We start from the raw sequence: 25,380 nt of genomic DNA, 5'->3' as shown, positions 1-25,380 counted from the left end.
CATACCTTGTTGCTGCTTGGATTCCTTCAAGACTTTGTGAGCCTAGCACCCCAAATGTTGTGCCTCAAATGCTTCACACAACACCACAAAACTTGGAATAACTTGAGAGAATACTTCTGGCACTCAAAATCGGTTATGCCCTCTCTAGTAACCTTACTAGCTCCAATTTTACTAGCCAAAGGGTTCCTTTTATAGTGGTGTCACAATTAGGGTTTTCACATGAAGACTCTTAATTGTCATGACTCTTCATTTCTCATGACCCATGGGTTTGTAACTCCCATGGACTATCCATGGAGCTCCAAATGGTCACATCCATAACCCATAAACCATGGATCATTAATCCACCATAAAAGAATTGATGATTGTCATAATCAACCCTTATATATTTAATTAGTCTCACTTTGATCACCAAATTAATACTAGATTAATACTTGATCAAATACTAATTAAATAATACTATTATTAATATATTAGAACTTATAATATATTAATAATCATAAGTGTCATATTCTCTCATTTAGTTTATCCAAGTATTGCAATGCCATGCAACCCAAATGGACCATGCCGGGTCGGATCAAGTACATACCAAATAAAGTTATGGACTTAGACACTATATCCAATAGGAACGTCAAGTCCTTCTTTCGTAGGTGCTTCTGTGCCTTAATGCATGAGATAAGACGAAGGTTCATGCTGGGTTTGTCCCCCTAAACAACTACGGTTTCATGATTTGGGAGACGAAGGCGAACGACCTTCTCGTGACACATAATTTCAGCATGGTGGGGGCTTTAACCAATCCATGCCAATAATCACATCAAAACTCCTAATGGAAACAAGCATTAAGTTTATATGAAAGACGTGGTGATTTAAGGTTAGGGTACATCCGATATAGATTTCCCCAGTGGATTCTGTCTTTCCATTAGCCATTTCCACCATAAAGGTTTCATTAAGCTTATGGGGTTGTTGATTTAACAGGTGTTTGAATTTATTGCTCACAAAACTCCGTTCTGCTCCGGTATCAAATAGGATGCATGCATAGGTGTGGTTTAGGGGAAACGTACCAGTAACAACAGTGGGATCCTGAACTGCTTCTCCCTGACTCATAACTAGCACCCTTCCTGTTCCTGCATTCCCAGAGTTGTTGGCGTTGGGGAAATTCCGACGGATATGCCCTTTCTTTCCACATCCGTAGCATGTGGGGATTGACCCCGCATTATTGCTGTTGTTGTTGGTGTTGTTGTTGTTGTTTCCTTGCGGTTAATTCTGGGGAGGATAGGTCATGCAATACTTTGTAGTGTGACCCTTCCGATTGCAGCTGGTGCAATGCATTTCCATGCATTCGCCGTTGTGGTGGTAGTTGCACTTGTTGCACTTTGGGAGATTCCCAGAATACTGCCTAGGAGCACCTGGATTAGATGGGGCTGGAGCATGTGGTGTGAAGGATACTTGAGTGGTTGCAGCATTGACCGCCACCGTTTGTTGCTTCTTTGCTGATTCCAAGCCTTGTCGCCCTTTCCTCTTATTGTTCTTCCCTTTCTTGTTGTCATTCTCTTTCTTGCCTTCAACTTCCGCTGACTTCCCGCCCTTTTTGTTGTTGTGGTCGTACAGTTTCTTGGCCAACCTCTTGGCACTGTTGAACGTCGCAGGTTTTGCAGCGATCACATTTCCTTGAATCGGGGAGGTCAATCCCCAGATGAATCGTTCGATTTTCTTTCCTTCAGACGAAATCATGCCAGGGAAAAATAATGATAGCTCACTAAAATTTGATATGTATGCGTCTATATCAGAGTTTCGGACGGTGAGATCCCACAGCTCTTGCTCCATCTTCTGAATTTCGCCGCGAGGGCAGTACTCAACCATCAGCATTTCCTTTAGCTCTGTCTATGGCATCGAGTTGGCTACATGGAGAGTCATGGCCTCTATATACCCATTCCACCAGGTGAGAGCCTGGTCGACAAAGGTACATGCGGCAAACTTCACTTTCAATTCCTCGGGGCATTCGCATATTTCGAACACTGATTCCACCTTCTCAATCCACCTTTTCAGGGCTATGACACCACCTGTGCCATTAAAGGTTCGCAACTTGGCATTGGTGAAATCCTTATAGGAGCATGTTTTGGTCGGTCATTGATTTATCCCATTGTTGGAACTTCCTGCCCCTTGTCCGTTGACTCCTCCATTGTTCCCTTGGTGAATCTGCGCCATTGCGGCAGTGACCGCAACAGACACATCTGCTTGGAATGCAGCTGAGTCAACCTCTGGAGGGGTTGGTCCAGGGTTACCGCGAGTTGGTCGTCGAGGCATCTTTCTGTCATGGGACGGAAAGATGTTGAGTGTTTGTGCTTTTGTGAGATTGTGCTCCTATAAACTAGGTGTGTGGCGCGAACTTAAGTAATTTCACAATTTAGCATACAATCATGGATATATAACACATAGCAGATTACAACATCACATTAGAACACATAAAACCTTTCATTACTATTATCCGCATTTTTCGATACATGAAAATTTTGCTCGAAAGAGCAATACATAAGTGGTGCAAATTCGGTAGCATAACGGCTCTATGAGTAGTGTAGTCACTTAAATATAGAGTTGGTGGTACATAGCATAGATCCTAGTGACATAGTACTAAAGACGGGTATGACTAGTCCTAGTCATGGTAGGATGTGCTAGGGGGGTGGTGCTAAGGAAGTGGACGCTCCCTGAAGATGAGCCACATGTCGTTCCGCATCTCGGAGTCGAGCCTCCCACCTCACCTATCTCATGTGGAGCTCTCGGATAACCTCTCGCGTTTCCTGCTCTGCACGCTCGACCCTAGTCCGCATCTGGTGCATCTGATCGGCGGTGCTCTGAGCTAGGTCTCTAGTGTTCCACAATCGTCTCACCGTGACTGGAAGAGCACGATCGGCCAGTCCTCCATCCCTTAGATCAAAGAATTCGCGTGACATGCCGAACGGGGGTCGCTGTCCCTGCTGCCTGCTCCACCTCTAAAGGTCGATACCCCAGGGGGTGTAGGACCAGTGGGGCCTACCTGATAAGCGGGCACCCTAATCGGATAAGGGGGGTTGATGACTTCGGACTCTGCATCCGAATCACCATCTTCGTCTTTGTTGGGTTCTTCCTCGAGATCTCCTTCGACTTCCTCCTCCTCCTGGTCCACCACTGGCTCAGCAGGTCTGCCTTCGGCTTCTGCCTCAGGTTCCCCCTCGGATACCTCCTCGGGGTCTTCCTCGGGTTCCTCTTCAGACTCCTCCTTGGGGTCCTCTTCCGGTTCTTCCTCTGATTCTTCCAGCCATCCGTTATTCCCCTGATTAGGGAAATAAGGATCTCCAGGGTGATGGAAACCAGCCATGCTGTCTGCAAGGGTGTATAAACATGATAATATCATTCCTAAGACGTATGGATTGCGTCGTTGTTCTCTTTTTGGTGCTAAAGGGGTATGATTTTAGGTTCCCTAGCCATCACGATTTCCTCGGGACATGTTATAGTTGTACCTTGGAGGAATGTAGTTGATCAGGCTACATCCACTTCTTGATACGACTATGAACAGTCCTGGCTTAACCGAGATGCTAGCATTATCTTGTTTGGTTCGGTTTTATGTCCTGTTTCCTAATTCACACAGGCAAAGATGTTTTATAGTTGTGTTTTTATTTGTTTTGTTGTGTTCAGAGTTGGGTTAGTCCCTTTTTCGTTTATAGTTGCATATCAATGTGTGGTTAGATATGCTAGTTCACTATAAACAATGCTCTGATACCAACCTGTCACACCCCCAAACCAGACGGTGGAAATGTCCGAGGGCTCGCGTGACTTAAATTGAATATCGTCACAATGAATATACACGAATCATAACATAAACGTCACCATGCATCAATATATTACAACTGAAATTGTTCACATCAAGTACATTGTTTTACACTACACATTCATAACATAAATAGTTCGAGTGTTTTTAACAACATATCATCTAACATTACTTCATAATACTCTTCCGCTTACCTGATACCTGAGAATACAAGTTATTTTGGAAAAACGTCAACATATGAAATGTTAGGATAAAAATGATTTGTGTAGTTTTGTAAAAACCCAGAAAATCCGATATTTTCTGAAAAGAATTTTGTTTATCAAAGTGTGAGATCCATAAGTTGAGGCATGAATGATTTCAAAAATATATATATATATATATATATATATATATATATATATATATATATATATATATATATATATATGAAGGGTATTTTATATCATAGTTATCAAATTTCGTACGAGTAGTATTGAATTATCTGGAAAACCCGATGTTTTCCGATGTTGGCATGTATTCGTATTTATTGATTTTTGTATTGTCTTAACGAATGAGTATTGATTAATCTATATTGTATATCGTCATAATTATTGTCTACTTTAATTTTTCGTAAGCCTTAACAAATGAAGAGAAGGGAGTATTATGTCCCGCTACAATCGTAAGTTCCTTAGGCTGTCGTGGATACGAAAGACACGATGGTCCAACTTGTATTTGATTACTGTGACCTTACTAGCTTTTCTAGCGGGACACTTTGGCCCACTAGCACATAAAGCTATTGAAAGTCCTTTTATAAAATATTGGGTCATTGAAGGCCCAATAACATATAAGCGTTATCCCTTTGGGCCCAAAGATCATGTTGGTGGCCTTGCAAGGCCCAACAAGCATAATTAGAAACTCATAAGCCCAAAGTTTGTAGATTTGCTCATTGTAGTCATCACGTATCTATTGAAGTGTTTTGATTTAACGTTTGTTGTTTTGTATTGATTCGAGACCGAATCAATTCGTTTATAACGATATTTGGTATTGAAGGTGTATTTGTTTTTCATTTTGTCGTTAGCCGGATATCTTGTATTTTGTCTTAATGAATTAATTTGTTTAGAAGTATGACTTTGACCCTTTTCACTACCTTTCTTTTATAAAAATTACACTTTTAGTCCTTTATATAAAAGAATTTCATTTTTAGTCCTTAAAAACATTTTCTTGACACTTTTGTATCATAAACTTGTTGAAAAGACATTTTTAACCCAAATTATTTTTAGTAAATAGTTGTAGACCTTCCAGAATGGTATTTCTCGGTTAGAAACCCAAATTTAGCAATTTTTACAGTTTTGGCCCAAAATACAAAAAGTTTACATTTTTGATCCTTTTTGGAGTTTAAAAGCATTTTTGACCTTAGAAATAGTTTTATTTCATTTCATGTCCCCTGTTTTATAGAATATTACAATTCAGCCCCTTAAAAACTTCAATTTTCGCAATTTTTGGGCTTGTTGGGCCGAAAAGCCCATATTTAGCCCAATAACTCAAATTTTTGCATTTGAAGTCCTTTGAAAATTCAAATATTCAGAAAAATGATTATAAAAACTGTTTTGACTCTTTTGACACTCAAGAAACCGTGACTTGGCAGTTTTTACCCCAAGTTTTGTATTTTTAACATTTTAAGTCCTAAAATGGGTTTTATGTTAAAGTATGTTCCTCATAACCTTATAAGCTATTTTTCTTAACTTGTTTAGTGTATAAGAACTTAGTTTTTGTTTATTTCCTTTCTCATGTCATAGATCTCAAATTATCACTCCTTTTTGTTACATATTTATCACAAAAACACATAACATCACACACATACATGCATAAAATCACACATAGCATACACATACACATAGATCTACACATTTTCTTGTATTCTCCCCCATAAAACATATGAAAACCGAAAATAGAGAGGTATGAAGCTCACCTTGAGTTGTAGTTTTGGTTTTGAAGAACACTAGAAGAAGTTTGATGCTATTTCTCGGCTTTAGCAACCTTCCTTGGAAGATCTCGAACTTAGATGATTTCTAAGAGAGTGATCATGATTTTGTATGGATTAGGAAGAGGTTTTTGATATAACAAAAAATCTAGGTCATAGATCCAAGCATGAACTTACCTTGGATGATGATTTTTGTGGAAGAATCTCTTTGAAAGCCTCTTAGATCTCGAAAATTTGGAGAGGAATGGAGAGAGTTTCTTTGAGAGAATTTTGACTGAAGTGTATGTGTTTGTGTGTGTTTGGGTTCGGCCGAGAGGAAGAAAGAGAAGAGAGAAGAGAGATGAGTGAAGGGATGGTTGCTTCGATACATGAGTTATTTGCATGGAGAACCATGAAACAATGGTGAGGTGGCAAGCAAAAGTCAACTTCTCCTTCCTTGTGTAGTTGGGCCGAGAAGAGGAGAAGAAAGAAGGAAAGAATTGGGCTTTTGAGTGTTTAGCCCATATTATGGTTATGTTGGATGTTTTTGGTCCAATAAAAATCAAGGAATGAATTTTATGACCTATTAGGGCTAATATAAATTTGTTTTGGTCCAATAAGGCCCATTAAAGTTAATCTAATTTATTTTGGGTTCATAAGGCCCAAAAATGTTAAGTTTCATGTATATGGGTCCAATTAGGGCCCATTAGAGAGTTCTAGATTCAAGATGGATAAATTGGAAGCTTATTAGTCCACTAGGCCCAATAAGGAAATCCTAGTCCAAAGTGAACTCAAATTGAAATTTCAAAGGTTTCAAATTCTTTGTTGACCATTTGTAGGGCTAGAATGTAGTATTTGGTGAAGTTTTGTTGTTATAGAATAAGCATCATGCATGCTTTCATGTTATGGATTCATAGTTGTTTTAAGTGTTATAGTTACAAGGCACCAAAATTTCTAGTTGTGACACAACAAAATCCACATGTACCTGATGTCCATCTGCTTAATGATTTCCTGAGAATACAAGTTATTTTGAAAATGTCAACATATATAATGTTGGTGAGTTCATAAGCATGTTGTAAGAAAAGTCTTGTATCACTCTGTAAATAACAGAAAATCTGATATTTTTTGTAAAATGGTTTGAAAGTTTTCTATCAAATCTTGTGTATAGCATGTGTGTTTCTGTTTTGAAAATGTATAAAAAAAGTATTACAGAAACTCCTATATTTTATGTTATAAGTAGAAGGTACTGTATAATTGTATGTTTTTCGCAGAAAATCCGATATTTTCAGTTTATAAAAGTGTTGGGGTCTTAAAACCCTAAGACCGGATTCGAGTGTATGTATGTATATTCTTGTATCATCAAAATGGTATATGAATTCCGTAAATTTATAATGGTATTAATCTCTATGTGAGTCGTTATCATGACGTTTTTCAGATGCCGACTTGTTTAAGGTAAGGTTTGTCACCCTAGACTGGCCTAGTCTAACTGTAGTAAATAGTTCAGGTATGGGGTGTCAACCCCGTATTGATCTATATACAAACTCTCGCTCTCACTCCAGGAGACTCTGGTTATAACTACAGGCTTAAGGTTGTATACTAGATAGGTACGAATAAATGAAATGTCTCACAAGAGCCTTAACTGAATATACGCGAATATTGTATTACACTGTGTAACGTAGTAAATAATGTTTCCGTGTATGTTTTAAGTTTACTAGGCCCAACAAGCATGTAAATGAACCACAAAGGCCCAATAGACATGTAATGTATATTCCAGGCCCAACAAGCATTTAAATGGACCACAAATGCCCAATAAACCTGTAATGTATATTCCAGGCCCAATTAAGAGTGTAATTGACATATTTAGTCTGTTTGTTATTTCGTTGGTTATTTAAACTCAAATTTTTACCAAAATGACTTAAAAGGCCCACCTTTTTGTAATAATGACATTTTTGGTCCATAAACCAAAATTTTACAATTAAGACTCATTTTTGGTATAAAATGACACTTTAGGTCCATTAAGACCAAAAGTTTACATTTATGATCTTATTTTAAATAAAATAACGTTTTAGCCCTTTCGACCCAAGTTTCACGAAAATTTACATTTGCGGCCCAAATGTATAGAAAATTTACATTTGCAGCCCAAATGCATAGAAACTTATCCCTTTCGGCCCAAGTTTAATAAAATTTATTTTTCGAGCCCATATAACTGAAAAATTACATTTTTGGCTCAAATTTGTTTAAAATGAAAATTTAACCCACAAAAGTCAAAAGTTTACAAATTTAGCCCATGAAACTGTAAAGGCCTAATTTTAAGCCCATTTTGTGAAAATTAACACTTTTGGCCCTTTTAAAATCATAAATATCTTTAAGACTCTTTTGGTCCTTGAGAAGCCGTGATTGCCCTAAAGGCTTCACCTTTTTGTTTATTTGCCCAAAAATGGCCCCTTAAACGGTTTTACTTAGTTTTCAAACATCTGTATCATGTTTAATCCTTTCATTTTCATGATAAGTTGCATAAAGTGTTTTTATTTACAAACATCGCCAAGTTTTCGTAGATCTTTCGAAATTAATGAAATTTCAACACATAGTCTCAACATATAACATGGAAACACACATAGTCATGCAAAAACACATAAATATCTTTAAGTTGCATAAAGTGTTTTGATTTACAAACATCGCCAAGTTTTCATAGATCTTTCGAAATTAATGAAATTTCAACACATAGTCTCAACATATAACATGGAAACACAGATAGTCATGCATAAACACATAAATATCTTTAAGTTGCATAAAGTGTTTTGATTTAACACAAAGCAACTTGTATCCTTCCCCAAAACCTAATAAAAACCGAAGATAGTGGGTATGAACTCACTTTTGGGGTGATGGATCAATTTTTGAAGAAGTGAAGAAGGTGTTTTCGGCCTAGCTTACTCCTTTGATGAGATCTTCGAATTCTAGGAGATTCCAAGAGCATGAATCACGATTTGGAGTGTTAATGATTGAAAGATTTGTATTATGATGAAGTTAAACACTTGAATAAAGAATATTCTACCAAAATGATGAACCTTGATGAAGTATTCTTGAACACACACACAAGCACACACGAAAGTTTGGAAGAAAAGTGAGAATTCTTGAGGATTTAAAAAGGTGTCTTAGTGTGTTTAGAAGTTTGAATGAAGAGTTGAGATTTTTCTCCTTTGGCCGAGAATAAAAAGAAGAAGAAAGGGAGATAATGGGATTGTTATTACATGAAGGTTTAGTGTATTTAACCTTGGAAACATGTGAGGTGATTACATGGATTACCTATGAATAAAGATTACATGTCAAGGTCTTGGATCTTATGAATTTCTTTTTTCTTTTTTATCACAAAACTGAGAATAAGTGGGGAGAAAAGAGAAAAGAATAAGTGTTGGGTCCATATGGATAATCATTCGAATTTGTGTAGCCCAAAATAAAATTTTCGGCCAATTGGGCCCTCTCATGAGTTCATGGCCCAAAAGGGGTAAAAACAAAGGGTTTTGGCCCAATAAGGCCCGTGAAAATGAAGTGAGATATTCTAGGCCCATTAAGGCCCATAAAAAGTCTTATGGCCCAACATGCTATAGTTTAATGAATGTGGGCCCGTTTAAGACCCAATTGAGATTCCTTAACCCAACATAATCCAGTTGAGATTTTATTGACCCATTAGGCCCAATGAGGGTCCTGGTCTAATAAGAGTTTGAACTGGGGTATTAGGGTTACTACCCAAAGTTGAGTGTTTGAAACGTATCGAATTAGGTTTTGGGCTTCACGAGTGAGTTTTGATTTGAACAGTTGTTTTTAAAATGAGTAATATGTATAACCTTAAACTTGAAGTTAAAAGATACATCAAGAATTGATTACATATAGACAAAATTTCCTAGCCAAAATGCTAGTTGTGACATCATCCCCCCGTTAGAGGGAATTTCGTCTCGAAATTCTTTTGAAGGTTGTTCTTAGGAATTAAAGAAAAGGTGAGGGTACTTTTGTTTCATTTGGTCTTCACGTTCCCATGTAAATTCTGGTCCATGCTTTGCGTTCATCGAACATTCACAATCGGAATGCGGCTTTGTTTTGTACGCTTCACTTACCTGTCCACTAGCTCAACCGGCTCTTCGATGAACAGGAGATTCCAGTTTACTTCGATCTCATCCAGATGTACGACGACGGTTTCATCTGATAAGCACTTTTTCAGATTCAACACGTGGAACACGGGGTGTACGTGGCTGAGCTCTGCAGGTAGCTGCAACTTATAAGCCACCAGACCAATCCGGGCAAGAATCTCGAATGGTCCAATGTATCGCGGGTTTAGTTTTCCTCGCTTCCCAAACTGGATCATCCCTTTCTAGGGGGAGACCTTCAATAGAACCTGATCTCCGACTTGAAATACCAAAGGCTTCCGCCGTTTATCAGCATAACTTTTTTTGTCGATCTCATGATGCTTGGAGTCGTGCCTTGATTTAAATTATTTTTTCTGTCGTTTCCCGAATGATCTCGGATCCTGTAAGAGTATTGTTCGGTGTTTGCATTCTTGCCAACTAGGTGTCTCCCACCTCAGCCCATCAAAGAGACGATTTGTATTTATGACCATACAAAGCCTCAAAATGTGCAACTTTGATGCTCGTGTGATAGCTGTTATTGTAAGAAAACTCTATTAAGGGCAAGTTGGCATCCCATGCCCTGTCGAAATCAATTATACAGGCTCAGAGCATATCTTCAAGCGTTTGGATGGTCTGCTTGCTTTGGCTGTCGGTTTGAGGGTGGTAAGCAGTGCTCATCTCTAGTTGTGTTCCCATTGCCTTCTGGAGTGACTGCCAGAATCATGAAGTAAATTTACTATCTCAGTCCGAGATAATAGATATCGACACCCCATGGAGTCTCACAATTTATTTTATATAGATTCTTGTTAGCCTCTCCATTTTGTACGTCTCCCTTATTGGTTGGAAATGGGCGGATTTAGTTAGCCTATCGACAATCACCCAGATTGCATCCAATTTATCCACTGTCTTAGGTAATTTGGTTATGAAATCCATGGTGATCCTTTCCCATTTCCACTTGTGTATTACTGGATGTTGTAACAATCCTGAGGGCTTCTGATATTCCACTTTAACCTTGGCACAAGTGAGACACTTGGCCATGTAAGTGGCAATTTCTGTTTTCATGTTTGGCCACCAATAATGCTTTTTAATGTCCAGGTACATCTTATCGGAACCTGGATGGACATAGTATTGTGTTTTGTGCGCTTCATTCATGACCATATCCCTAAATCCTCCAAATTTTAGGATCCAGATACGTTCCATGAAGAAATAAGCTCTGTCTCCTTTGACTTCCAGATTCTTATCCATCCCACACAGTTCTTCTTTTGTTGCATTCTCCGGATTCAATGCTTCTAATTGAGCTTCCTTGATTTGTGAAGTTAGGTGAGAGTGGATGGTTATCGATAATGTTTTCACCCGACAAGCCGAGTATTCTTTCCTGCTCAGGGCATCGGCTACCATGTTAGCCTTGCCCGGGTGGTACCTGATCTCGTATTTATAATCATTTAGTAGTTCAACCCACCTTTGTTGCCTCATGTTCAGCTCCTTTTGATTTAGAATGTGTTGGAGGCTTTTGTGGTCCGTGAAGATGGTTCACTTTGTACCATAGAGGCAATGTCTCCAAATATTTAGGGCAAAGACCACGACTCCCAGGTCGAGATCATGAGTGGTGTAATTTACTTCATGTGTCTTCAACTGTCTGGACACGTACGCTATCACTTTTCCACGCTGCATAAGAATATAACCTAACCCTTGATTCGAAGTGTTGCAATATACTACGAAGTCTTCGGTTCCCTCTGGTAGAGATAACACCGGAGCACTGTAGAGGGCTCGCTTCAAGGTTTGCAAAGCAGCTTCTTGTTTGTCCGTCTAGTTGAAGGGTATGCCTTTTTGTGTTAGAGTGGTGAGGGGCTTGGCTATCTTGTAAAAGTTTTGAATAAACCTTCGGTAGTAGCCCGTAAGACCCAAAAATTGTCAGATTTCTGTTGATGTCTTCTGAGTGATCCAACCTTTGAAAGCCTTGATTTTGGAAGGATTCACATGAATTCTCTCCTCACTGACTACATGAACCAAGAAGTTTATACTGTGAATCCATAACTTGCATTTTGAGAGTTTCGCATATAGCTTCTCAGCTCTTAGAGTTTCCAAGATCTAGCATAGGTGTTGACCATGATCCTCCTTACTTCGAGAGTATATGAGTATATCATCAATGAAGACGATTACAAAATTATCGAGGAATGAGTGGCAGACTCGATTCATGAGATCCATAAATGATACGGGGGCATTTGTCAGACCGAAGGGCATAACAACGAATCCGTAATGTTCGTATCGGATTCGAAAAGCAGTTTTTGGAATATCCTCTTCCCAGACTCGGAGCTGATGATAACTGGATCTTAGATCAATTTTAGAGAAATAACTAGCTCATTGAAGCTAGTCGAATAGAACATCAATTTGTGGAAGTGGGTATCGGTTTTTTATAGTGAGTTTGTTCAACTCCCGGTAGTCGATGCACATTCTGAAAGACTCATCCTTCTTCTTGACAAACAAGACCGGAGCTCCTTAGGGTGAGAAGCTTGGCCCGATCAATCCTTTGTTCAGAAGTTCACTTAATTGACTAGATAACTCCTTATTTCGGCGCGAGCTAACCTGTAGGGTGATTTGGCAATTGATGTGGCTCCCGATATTAGGTCGATTCGAAATTCAACCTGTCTTTCCGGGGGTATTCCCAGAAGGTCTTCAGGAAACACATTCAGAAAGTCGCATGCCACTAGGATATCTTTGATGTTTATTTCCTCTTTTTTCTTATCCACAACGTGAGCGAGGAAAGATAAATGTTTCTTGTGCAGGAACTTTTGCGCCTTGATGCACAAGATAAGACTAAGATTAGTGCCAGGTTTATCACCGTAGATTATTAGGGTTTTGTAGTTGGGGAGGTGAAGGCGAACGACCTTCTCATGGCACATAATATCAGTGTGGTGGGGCTTAACCAATCCATGCCGATTATCACATCAAAACTCCTAATATTTACTGGCATCGAATCTATTTGAAATGAAGGTTGTTTAATGTTAATGTGCACCCTACATAAACGTCTTTGGTTGTTTCGGTTCTCCCATTAGCCATCTCCACCGTGAAGGCTTCACTTAGCTTCTGGGGTTGTTGGTTTAGTAAGTGTTTGAATTTATTACTCACAAAACTTCGCTCAGCTCTATATTCAAATAGAATGCATGTGTAAGTGTTGTTGAGAAGGAATGTACCAGTGACAACCATCGGGTCTTGAACTACCTCTCCTTGACCCAAGGTCAGGACCCTGCCCGATCCTCTTGCCCCTTGGTTGTTAGCTTTGGGGTAATTTCGCCTAAAATGTCTAGTTCCTCCATATCCATAACAAGTATGGCTGGCCCCGGCATTATTTTTGTTGTTGTTGTTGTTGTTGTTGTTGCTGTTGTTGTTGTTGTTGTTTAGCTGTCGGTTTTGTTGGGGTTGAGATCTGCAGTACCGGGCGGTGTGCCCCTTGCGGTTGCAGTTGGTACACTGTATTTCTCTACACTCGTCGTGGTGGTAGTAGCTGTATTTGTTACATTTTGGTAAAGCACCTGAGTATTGTCTGGTTGTGGTTTGGCACATTTGAGGCTGGAGCAGATGGTGCTGGCGCAATTTGAGTGGTAGCAGCATTGATTTCTAAGGTTTGCTACTTTTTGGAGGATCCCTGGTCGCAACGGGAAGTGTCTGGTGGTGCTGATGATGAGGTGGATGCACCCTGAAGTCTGGCCAGATGATGCTCAGTGGCTCGTAGTCGGGCCTCCAATGCTGCCTGTCTCGCCTGGTAGTCCTTAACCACCTTATGAATCATTCTCTATGCGCTCAATCGCATCTCTCATTGCAACTATCTGACCAGTGGTTGCCTGTGCCTGCTCACCTATATCACGCGTCCTCCTAACCATCACTGGCAGGGATCGATCCGTAGGTCCGTTGTGACTCAGGTCATAATAGTCCCGATTCATGCCGAATGGGGGACGCACCCCTTGCTGGCAACTCCATATCCAGATCTCATGTACACATGGGGAGTAGGGCCATTGGGACCCATCCTGTGTGGGGACCTCTGGCCATGTATGGCGGATTAATGACTTTGGACTCCGCGTCCGAGTCATCTGCATCGTCACCGTCAGACTCCTCTTCCTCCGAGTCCACTAGTGGTTCTGTTGATCCTCTTCAGGTTCTTCATCTGGTTCCGGCTTTATCCATCCTCCGTTCCCCTGGTTGGGGAAGTAAGATTCCCTGGGGTAATGAAATCCAGCCATAGAGTCTGCACAGAACTATATGAATGCGGAAAAATGGATAGCATGCGAGAATACTTCTATAGCATTTTAATTGTTTATGTTTGAGTTCCTTAAAACTTTTTTTTTGATACAAGGTAAGTTTCTAGGTTCATTGTCCACCATGATCACTCCCAAACACATGTTGGTCGTATTTTGAACAAATATAGTTAATCAATCTATATTTATCCCCAATACGACTACATAATTGTCCGGGTTTAACCACGATGTTCAATTCCTCCAAAGACTTTTATTGTTATTGTAATGATGCATACATAGGTATGTATTTTAATTATTTTGTTCATAGTAGTTTAGTCACAATGTATTTATAGTTGCATATCTTGTATGATTAGATATGCCAGTTCACTATAAACATTGCTCTGATACCAATCATTTTCACACATACAATAATACAACAATACTGAGTTTACATCATTTTAATTGTCTACGAAAGTTACATCCCCAAAATATAAGGTTTATGATAGCAACAAAATGCAACAAAATCCAGATGTTCTTGATGTCCACTTGCTTAACGATTTCCTGAGAATACAAGTTATTTTGAAAATGTCAACATATATAATGTTGGTGAGTTCATAAGCATGTTGTAAGAAAAGTCTTGTATCACTTTGTAAACACCAGAAAATCCGATATTTCTGAAAATGGTTTGAAAGTTTTGTATCAAATCTTGTGTATAGAATGTGTGTTTTTGTTTTGAAAATGTATAAAAAAGTATTACATAAAATCCTATATTTTCTGTTCTAAGTAGAAGGTACTGTATAATTGTATGTTTTTCCCAGAAAATCCGATATTTTCTGTTTATAAAAGTGTTGGCGTCTTAAAACCCTAAGATTGGATTCCAGTGCATGTATGTATGTTCTTGTATCATCAAAATGGTATATGTATTACGTAAATTTATAATGGTGCTAATCTATATGTGAGTCGTTATAACCATACTTGATAATGACTGATCCGCCTGTCATGATGTTTTTCAGACGCCGACTTGTTTAAGGTAAGGTTTGTCACTCTAGATTGGCTTAGTCTAACTGTAGCGAACAACTCAGGTGTAGGGTGTCAACCCCGTATAGATCTATACACAAACTCTCGCTCTCCCTCCAGGAGACTCTGATATAACTACACGCTTAAGGTTGTACACTAGATAGGTACGAATAAATGAAATGTCTCACAAGAGCTTTAACTGAATTTATGGAATATTGTATTACACTGTGTAACGTAGTAAATAATGTTTTCGTGTATGTTTTAAGTTTACTAGGCCCAAGAAGCATGTAAATGAACTGTAAAGGCCCAATAAACATGTAATGTATAGTCTAGACCCAATAAGCATGTAAATGGACCACAAATGCCCAATAAACATGTAATATATATTCTAGGCCCAATAAGTATGTAAATGGAGCACAAAGGCCCAATAAACATGTAATGTATATTCCAGGCCCAATTAAAAGTGTAATTGACGTATTTAGTCGGTTTGTTATTTCGTTGGTTATTTGAACTCAAATGTTTACCAAAATGACTTAAAAGGCCCACCTTTTTGTAATAAAGACATTTTTGGTCCATAAAACCAAAAATTTACAATTAAGGCTCATTTTTGGTAAAAATGACACTTTAGATCCATTAACACCAAAAGTTTACATTTAATAGCTTATTTTAAATAAAATAACGTTTTTAGCCGACTTTTTGTTACAAGTACATTTTCGGCCCAATTTGATGAAAACTTACATTTGCGGCCCAAATGTATAGAAACTTAGCTCTTTCGGCCCAAGTTTAATAAAATTTATTTTTTCAGCCCATTGGGCCCTCTCATGAGTTCACAGCCCAAAAGGGGTAAAAACAAAGGGTTTTCAGCCCATTACAATTAATTATATCGTTTTTGGCCCAATAAGGCCCATGAAAACGAGGTGAGACATCCTAGGCCCATTAAGGCCCATAAAAAGTCTTATGACCCAACATGCTATAGTTTAATGAATATGGGTCCATTTAAGGCCCAATAGAGGTTCCTTAACCCAACATAATCCAATTGAGATTTTATTGGCCCATTAGGCCCAATAAGAGGGTCCTGGTCCAATAAGAGTTTGAACCGGGGTATTAGGGTTACAACTCAAAGTTGAGTGTATGAAACGTATCAAATTAGGTTTTGGGCTTCACGAGTGAGTTTTGATTTGAACAGTTGTTTTTAAAATGAGTAATATGTATAACCTTAAACTTGAAGTTACAAGATACATCAAGAATTGATTACATAATGACAGAATTTCCTAGCCAAAATGCTAGTTATGACAACTACAACGCCTTGTCTCTTCTCTGTCTTGTTCTATTATCGTACCCTTGCCACTGCCTCCACTCCGAGCAGTCGCCGAGAGTTGCTGCCAATCGCCATAACCGCCGCACGCTGCCGTGAAGGAAGGTTGTGTTTGTGTCTCGCAAATCAAGTGTGTATGCTACTGTTGTATTGTGTTAAGTGTGTGTGTGTGTTGTGTGATCGGGAATCAAAAGAGAACCACCACCACCACCGTGAGGTGGTGGCTATCACCCTCTACCACCGCCTACCATCATAAGGGTGGCTGAGTGTGTCTGTATTTTATTGTGCGTGTTTATTTTGGATATTTTTTTGTATGTATGTTGTTATTTTGGTCGGAAAAACCCGTCACCACCACCGTGAGGTGGTGGCTGCCACCTTACATCGTCATCCTGTCGCCACCAGCCGCCAACTTGGGTGGCGTTGTGCTCTTATGTGCGATTGGATTGCTTTTGGGGATGTTTTGATGTGTTTTGATTTAGAATCATAACCACTACCACCACGAGATCGTGGCCGCTGCCGTGTGCCGCTGTTGACCACCACTAACCGAGGTGGTAGTGGGTGGTGTCCAACTTATTTAACCCTAATTGACCTAATGAAGCCCTAATTGACCTAAAAACCTAACCATTTGACTAATTGGCACACAATTGGGTTGGAAACCCTAAATAGGGTTTAGAAACCCCTAATATTGGATTTGTTAGCTTGGATTTGTCGGGACCCGCATTTTGGACCATTAGATTGATGTTATGACTTATGCCCGATCTCATTGTATGTTTGACCTAGTAGGGTGATGGACTTGATGGATTAAGTGCTTAATGGGTTAAGTAAGAACACTTAACCCTAATCGTCATTTTATGTGAAAACCCTAGTTTTGCTTGGGCCTTGAGTTGGGCCTTCCTGTTGGGCTTTGGTGATTGGGCTATTGATGGGCCATGCAAGAATAAGTATATAGACTAGAATATTTGAATTAGGCTTTAGGATAAGTCCCATTGGAAAGGCTTGGGCTTAATTTGGAAAATTGGGCCATAGGTGGGCCATAATTAGGCATTGATGATTATGAGATATTGGACCATCGGAATGCCAAATGTTTGGACTAGGATAAATGGTTGGGTCATAAGATAAGTCTATGTAGAGGTTTGGGCCCAATTCAGAAAATTGGGCCATATGTTGGGCCTTGGTTCATTGATTGGTTTTTGGGATTTCCGAGTGTGTGTTTGGACCAAGTTATTTTAAGGGTAAAATAGACTTTTTACCCCAAATATGGACTTATGGTTATTAGGGGTGTTGAACGGGTAATTTTTTCAGGTTTCGGGTAATTCGGGTCGGGTAATTCGGGTTTTTCATGTTAGAAAAATTACCCGTTACCCTACCCAAACTAAATTCGGGTAATTCGGGTATCGGGTCGGGTTTGGGTAATTCGGGTATTACCTGAAATATATAATTTTTTTTTTGAATTTCACCTGAAAATAAATTGAATGAAATAAATACGTCGTGCTTTATTAGTCTTGTTTATATAAACAAACGAGACATAAACGAAGTTATTAAAACTTTGAACATTGAGATTTTTTAGTCAATAATACATGAGATATCAAGTAAATTTTTAACAACTTAATCTAATCTAATAAGATGTTAAAGAAACAAATACCTAAAGATCTTAATTTAAAAGTTTAGAATGTTTAAGATAAATGTAGCCATAAGTTTTGCCATGTTCTGAAGTTTCGTCAAGATAATGAGTTTGTTAGTTGCAATAAAAACTATAATCTAGAAACAATTCAGTTTTAAAGAACGTGATGATATATAATAAATTACTTTTAATATTGTTAGTGTCGTATTGTCATAATAAATATATTTATGTTTTACAATATTGATAGTTAGTTTAAACGTAATCAAATACCTGTTATATAGTATAAGCTCTACAAAAAAAAAAGAATTTTTAAAATAATTTGGGTAATTCAGGTATACCCGAAGCCCAAAAAATGTACCCTTTACCCGACCCGAAAAAATCGGGTAACCCGATTACCCGGAAAAATTTACCCGATACTCGATACCCGAAAAAATCGGGCGGGTAATTCGGGTATCGGGTATTTTCAACAGGGCTAATGGTTATGTATTGGAACTCAATTATTAATTGGGTGTTGTTTTGGTGTTGACAGTTTGGGGATCTATCAACCCAAGTATTGGAACCCAATCTGCAATAGTATTCATGACCATTAGGTCTTTACGTTATAACTTATGTATCGATATTGATTATGACATTTTTAGGGTTTTAACATTTTGAAAACAAACATTTATAATCAAGATGATCTTTTGTAGTAGGATGTTTCTACAAAAATAAATAAATGATTTTAAAAGCATATAAAAAAGTTTTAATTGGTCCTGAAAATTAGAGGATGTCACAATATTATATGTTTATTTATGTTTATATATGTTCAGTTATGTTTGTTTATCTTTGATCGTTTATGTTCGTTTAGCATGTTCACGAACATAAACGAACGAAAATTTGTTAAACGAACGAACATGAACAATGTAATTTGTTAAACGAACGAACATGAACAAGAAAACGCGTTCGTTTATCTGTTCGTGTTAGTTTATTTGTTCGGTTAACTTAAACGAACGAACATGAGCAAACACACGTTCGTATTCATTCGGTTCGTTTACAGTCGTATGTGAGAGTACTTTCCCTTTTGTGCTTAATAGATATTCCGTTAGATTACTAATTAATTCAAGCTTCCATTGATTTTCTTTCCTATAGTAAGTTTTATATCTGTTTCATTTATGTTATTATTTCATACATTATTTTTGACGGTATTTTTTCTAAATACTTTGTTTTTTATTTTGTTTCGAACCTTAAATCGACTTGTACCTGCTAAATCTAGAAAAAAAGTTATAGAATATAGTAACTTTAATATGATTAAGGTGAATTTATAATTACACTTAATTTTGTTTCTAGACACTATTATAGTCGCATCACCTTTTTTGGGTTAGTTATGCAATTTTATCGGGTAGTGATTTTTAAACCTTATCCTTATTGTTTAAAAAGTCATTACTGATTCATAATTCGTTAATTCATTTACTTTATTGTAAAAGATAGCAACTTTGTTTTGGAATCTCGTGTAAGTTTTAAAAATTTAACGACGATCCTTTAGCTAGCAGACGAAATTGGAATTTTCTGCTCAGTAATGTCTAGTCTCACATATCAAAAGGTACCTTAGTGTTCCATAACCAAATGAAGTAAACCAAAACCAAATGAAATAAACCAGACCAAACAAACAAATATGGAAACTAAATGAATCGAAATTGTCAACCAAATATTTATCAAACGGAGAAGACGTGGAGATGTTTATTCAATCGAGAATGTAGAACAAGTGATTGCAAAACACCAAACCAAAAGCAACATGTTGCTATGATGTCTTTGGTATATAAATGTAACCACTTAACTAAGTATTTAGAAGACAGCTGAAGTAGGTTAATACATAAGGAGACAATTGAAGTTTGTCAAAAAGATTCTTAAAAAAGAAAAAAAAAGGTTACCCAACTATAGAAATATCAACGGATGCCACTTTATTTTAATATTAGTGTCATTTAAAAAGTTACTCAATCAGTTAACACGGACCAAAAATTTTATTTTTATGTTTTAATCAAGATTAAATTTAGCCAAGGATATTTTTGTTATTTTCCCACAATTTGTACAAATCATACCGATTTAATTTTTGGGCGACCTTTTTTAGATCTTTGACAAACTTTGATGACCTAATCGTATGATAATCATATATCTATGGAATGTCCAAAAAAACATGTAAAATGAAACAAACAAAGTAGGCACAATAGATAAATACTTCACTTTGCTGCCATATTTTTTTAAAATTACCTTATCTAAAAAGAATGATCAATGTTGTAGTTATATTTTCATACCTATCCACTACAGTTATCTTCATTCTGCTTCAACTAAGTTAGCTTGATATGAACTTTCAAATTGGTTGAAATTGTTAGCATATTATTGTATTGTATAGTTTGTTTCTTTATTTACATTATTGTATTGTATAGTTTGTTTCTTTATTTATCGGAAATCTATAGAAAAGTCTCAATATTTTGGTTCAGTTTATGAAAAGTCTTAAATTTTTTTTTTAAAAAGAGAAATCAATTACCAGATAAAAAAAATTCAAATAAGTCTTTTTTTTTATAGGTAAATTAATTTTTACCTGGTTACCTCCAAAAAATTTCTATTATTTTATGAACAAATCTCTCATATCTTAATCTTAATCCTAATAAAAGACTCCTAAACTATCACATGTCATTTTTCTAAACCCATTGACTGCCACATGTCATTCTCATATGCTCCCTAAATTTCTATTTCCAGCTCATTTTCACCCTCTCTGTGGATCAATAATATGATATCACGATAAATCAGCTAAGAAATTTGAATTTCATTTATGTTAGGCAGGCAAAAAATCAGGAATCCTAATTTCTAATTGTTCCGCTTATCACCAATGTATATGAATGTTACTGTGCAAATGAATTCAAACAAAGCTAGAGTAACGTTTTTCTCTACTCTTCAATCTTTATATCCTCCATTTCTGTATATCTCCCCAACCAAAGGTTTTTAGTTTCATTTTTAATCCTTCTGCACGCTTCCTCCTTCCTTGCATGTACCTTTTGCCTCCTACATGATTCGTTACCTGTTGCTCAAACAACACCCGGTCGATTTATTTTAGGGTTCATCAAAAGCCTTGTATCACTTCTCATTTGGTTCTTTTTTTTTTCATTTTTTTTATTTATTCTTTTGCAACAGTCATTTGTGTTTTTTCAAGAAAACGATGGATATATAGTGATAGGTTCTATGATGGTTTTGAAGTCACCCTCAATCCCACATAAACTTGATTTAAGAAGGTAAGAATGTCAAGGTTATTAAAGTTCTTTAATTATTGTTTACTTTTTTTGGTTTAGTTTGCTCAAAATAAAGTTAGAAAACATAAATGTGATCTCTCTCTCTACAGTCTTTATGTGTGTACGTGTGTTTTTTGCTCTATAAACTCCATTTGCTCTTCCTCCGTATCTCATAAAACATTAATTTAATTTCCCTATTATTCATTCTTTTTATTTTCGTTCCAGAAAATCAGGAGTTTAATTGTGCCATTCCATTAGAAGATGCGTTCAAACTTATCTCCCCTTTATTCACTCTATCATAAAAATGGAAAGTAGCAAATACATCCCATGAAATCAGGCAGTGCAATTATCTTTGTATATTCTCTCAATTTTACTGAGATTCTTAATCTTGCTATTTATATTGTGTCATTCGATACCCATAAATTTTAACAAAACTTTTTTTTGTTCTCTGGGCATAGACTTAAAGGTTTTCCCATGGAATTTGAGTTGTTAAACCATAACTTATATCTGCAATGGAAAGATTATTTTCTATCATAATGGGTACACATTTTTTTCTCAATTATATTGTTTTTATATTCATAATGGTTTGTGGGTTATTATTATTATTATTTTGAAATTGGATCTTTTTATGATGTTTTATAATTAGCAGAATAAAGATTGGCGTATGTGAAAGTAGCCTAGCAAACTTTGTACACCAGGTGCTCAATGTAATGCTACCCACTAATTTTGTGTATTTTTATTGCTTATTATAGATCTATAAGTGATCTTTAGAAGACAAATTTCATCTTTGCTCTTTAGTTGACACTTACACTATATCTGCAATTTAAACAATGATGTCATATATACATAAATATGTTATTTCTTCCACGCACATTGGTTTTCTTTCATTATTTTTGCTAATTGATTTGAATTTTAATTAGATTTCACAACATGAGATTTATGCCTGGACAGCCACTACTTGTATCACTAAATAAAGATCATGATAATACCATTTGTTCCACTATAAGCCTGGTAATATAACACGAGTTAAGAGTTTGCCTTTAACATTTTACATTATTTTTGTGTATTTAGTAATTTACAAAATCCTTATAACCTTATGATTTTTGTTCAAAACCAAAAGACAACAATGTTTATCTCATTAAGTAGGATGCATATGAAACAAGAAATAGGTTCTTGGAGAACATGTATTTTGATCCAAAACTCACAATAAGAATCTTCATTTTCAAAAGGCTAAGAATGTTTAGCCTGTTGGTTAATCATTAGAGAACAAGATATTCTATTCGAGTGATAATTACTTAACTAACAAGATAAATTAGTTAAACTATCAATAATTAACCCGTGTATGTTTTTTGTTATCTATTTGATTTTATTTTTTCAACATGACTTGGTTTTAAATATAATTTATATATAATAATTTTAAATATATTGACCGTGATTTCTACAGGTTATAACATAGTGTATATATATATATATATATATATATATATATATATATATATATATGTGTGTGTGTGTGTGTGTGTTTGTGTATGTATATATATATATATATATATATATATATATATGTGTGTGTGTGTGTGTGTGTGTGTATATATATATATATATATATATATATATATATATATATATATATATATATATATATTATTTCAGCTCTTTTTCCCTTTCACTAAAAATCTGGAAATTTCTTGGTTGACATTATGAATAGGAATAAACGTCATTAAACTCTTTAAAACTAAGGATCAAAATCCTCTATAACCAATTATTTACCACAAAATAATGATGTTAGCGTCATTTTGAACTCATCATTGTTCATATAATCTATTTTCCATACAAATTTATGTTATAAGTATTATAAAATATTCAAATTATGTGTTGAAAAACTTATTACAATCTACCTAAAAGTAAATTAAAAGAAAATAAATTATTATGTTCATATAAGAAACCATTGATTAATGATAAATCAATCAATACAATATTATGTTAGGTATGTCTTTACGGATTCTAGAGAAAAATATGAGTTCTATCCTTAAATCTTAAGCATGTATGAACAATTCTTACATGGATGCATGAATTACTTCACATGTCAATATATAAATGTAAATTTTGGAGCTTTATGACACCAAGACCATAAGAAATGCAGGGTTTGTTCTTTTATAGATTCACTTCTATGATTACTTTTGGTTTGATACATGAATACATAAAATGAAGTTGTTTAAGATTTAAGGATAAAAATCATATTCTTCTCTAGAATTCTATAACCTCACCTAACATACTATTGTATTGATTGGTTTGTCATTAGTCAATGGTTTACTATAATATGAACATAACATATGGTTTTCTTTTTAACCTACTTTTAGATAGATTTTAATAAGATATTCAACATATAATTTAAATATTTTATAATACTTGTAACATAAGTTTGTATGGGAGATAGATTATATGAAAATTGATGAGTTCAAAATGATACAAACATCATTATTATGTGGTAAATAATTGGTTATAAAAGATTTTGATCCTTAGTTTTATAGAGCTTAATGACGTTTATTCTTATTCTTAATTTTAATGAAAAAAATTCTAGATTTTTAGTGAAAATGGTAACAGGGTGCAAGTAAAAAAAATTGGGATTTTTCATAAATTGGATCAAATAATGAAACTTTTTTGCAAGTAGCCGGGTAAAAAAATATTTTTACCGGTAAAAATGGCTGATTTGATTTTTTTTTATCCGTAATTAGGACTATTTTATTAACAAAATAAAATTTAATATTTTTTTATAAACTGCACCAAAATATTGATACTTTTTCTAAGATTTCTCTTGTATCAAATAATATAGGGTTCACTTTGTAAAACTTTGTGTCTATACATTAATATCGCATGTAATTCCCAACGGTTATGTCACATATGTTTACCAACTGATCGTAGAAGATCAATAATGTGACCTTTGTAGAATATATGGACACAACATAGACACATCTTTCAAAATGTATGGACCACATAAAGACATAGAAAGAAAAAAAATGTCAAATCTTAATATAGAGTATTGGACAAAGCTATGGCTCAAGCGCCTTCTGAATTAACATAGTTGTAGTTGCTGGAAAAAATAATCGTTCCTGACTTAACACACGTCACTTTACATTATAACAAGTTAACAACCAACCATCTCTCATATTACAAGAAACCAATTTTTCATGAACATACTAAACTCATTGTCATTCATCTTCATTTTACAAGAGAAAGTTATATAAGTCTCATTCTATTAACAAGTAAGAAAGAAGTAGAAATGTTACCACTAACTAATTTCTAACCACGGTAAACTATAAATAACTAACTGGAATATTTAATACATTCATCTAGTTTTTTACCTACAAGATCTAAACTAGGTATAATGTTATCACCAAAATCTTATTGCTTCTCAATTTGATCAGCAGTTACCTTTATATATAGATAGATCAGTAGCATGTATAGAGTAGTTTTTCAGTTCAATGAAATATTGTAAATTCTCTCTCTATTTCCTTTTCAATATCTTTCTTATTCAAAGAAGGTTAAATTTCAAAGTTCAGCGAGTAAAACAAAGTGGTATTTCTGAAAATAAAAGTATAATCAACATTAGAATATCTTAACTCTTTCAAACAGTTATTAAAACACAATACTAGATGACAAGCGTTTTAACGTATAAGGCTGATCTGGATGAAATGAATGAACGGCCATAAATATCGGTAGAAAGTAAATGGCAGTCGATCATGTTATCATGGACGACCAGTTCCTATCAAGGACGACTGTGGTAATTGGTTATTATGACCTCATATTTTGTAAATGGCCCCTACCACCCCACCATGCATCCTTGGCCAAATAATATTTTTCCATTTGTTTATTAATTGTGATGTTTGGTTTTGAAACAAGTTTATCTATATATGTGCGTAATAAGAAATGCTAATATCACATATTCTAGAACCATAGACTTTATTTTATGATTAAAATATCAAGTTGTCATGTCAACTTGATCATCTCTTAGACATTATAGTATTATTCTTTGATTATGCAACCGTTGTTCTAGAAAATGCTAAACATAAGAGACAATCAAA

This window comes from Lactuca sativa, chromosome 2 (assembly GCF_002870075.4).
Source record: "Lactuca sativa cultivar Salinas chromosome 2, Lsat_Salinas_v11, whole genome shotgun sequence".
In the NCBI taxonomy this organism is placed as follows: Eukaryota; Viridiplantae; Streptophyta; class Magnoliopsida; order Asterales; family Asteraceae; genus Lactuca; species Lactuca sativa.
This window is presented reverse-complemented; position numbering follows the sequence as displayed.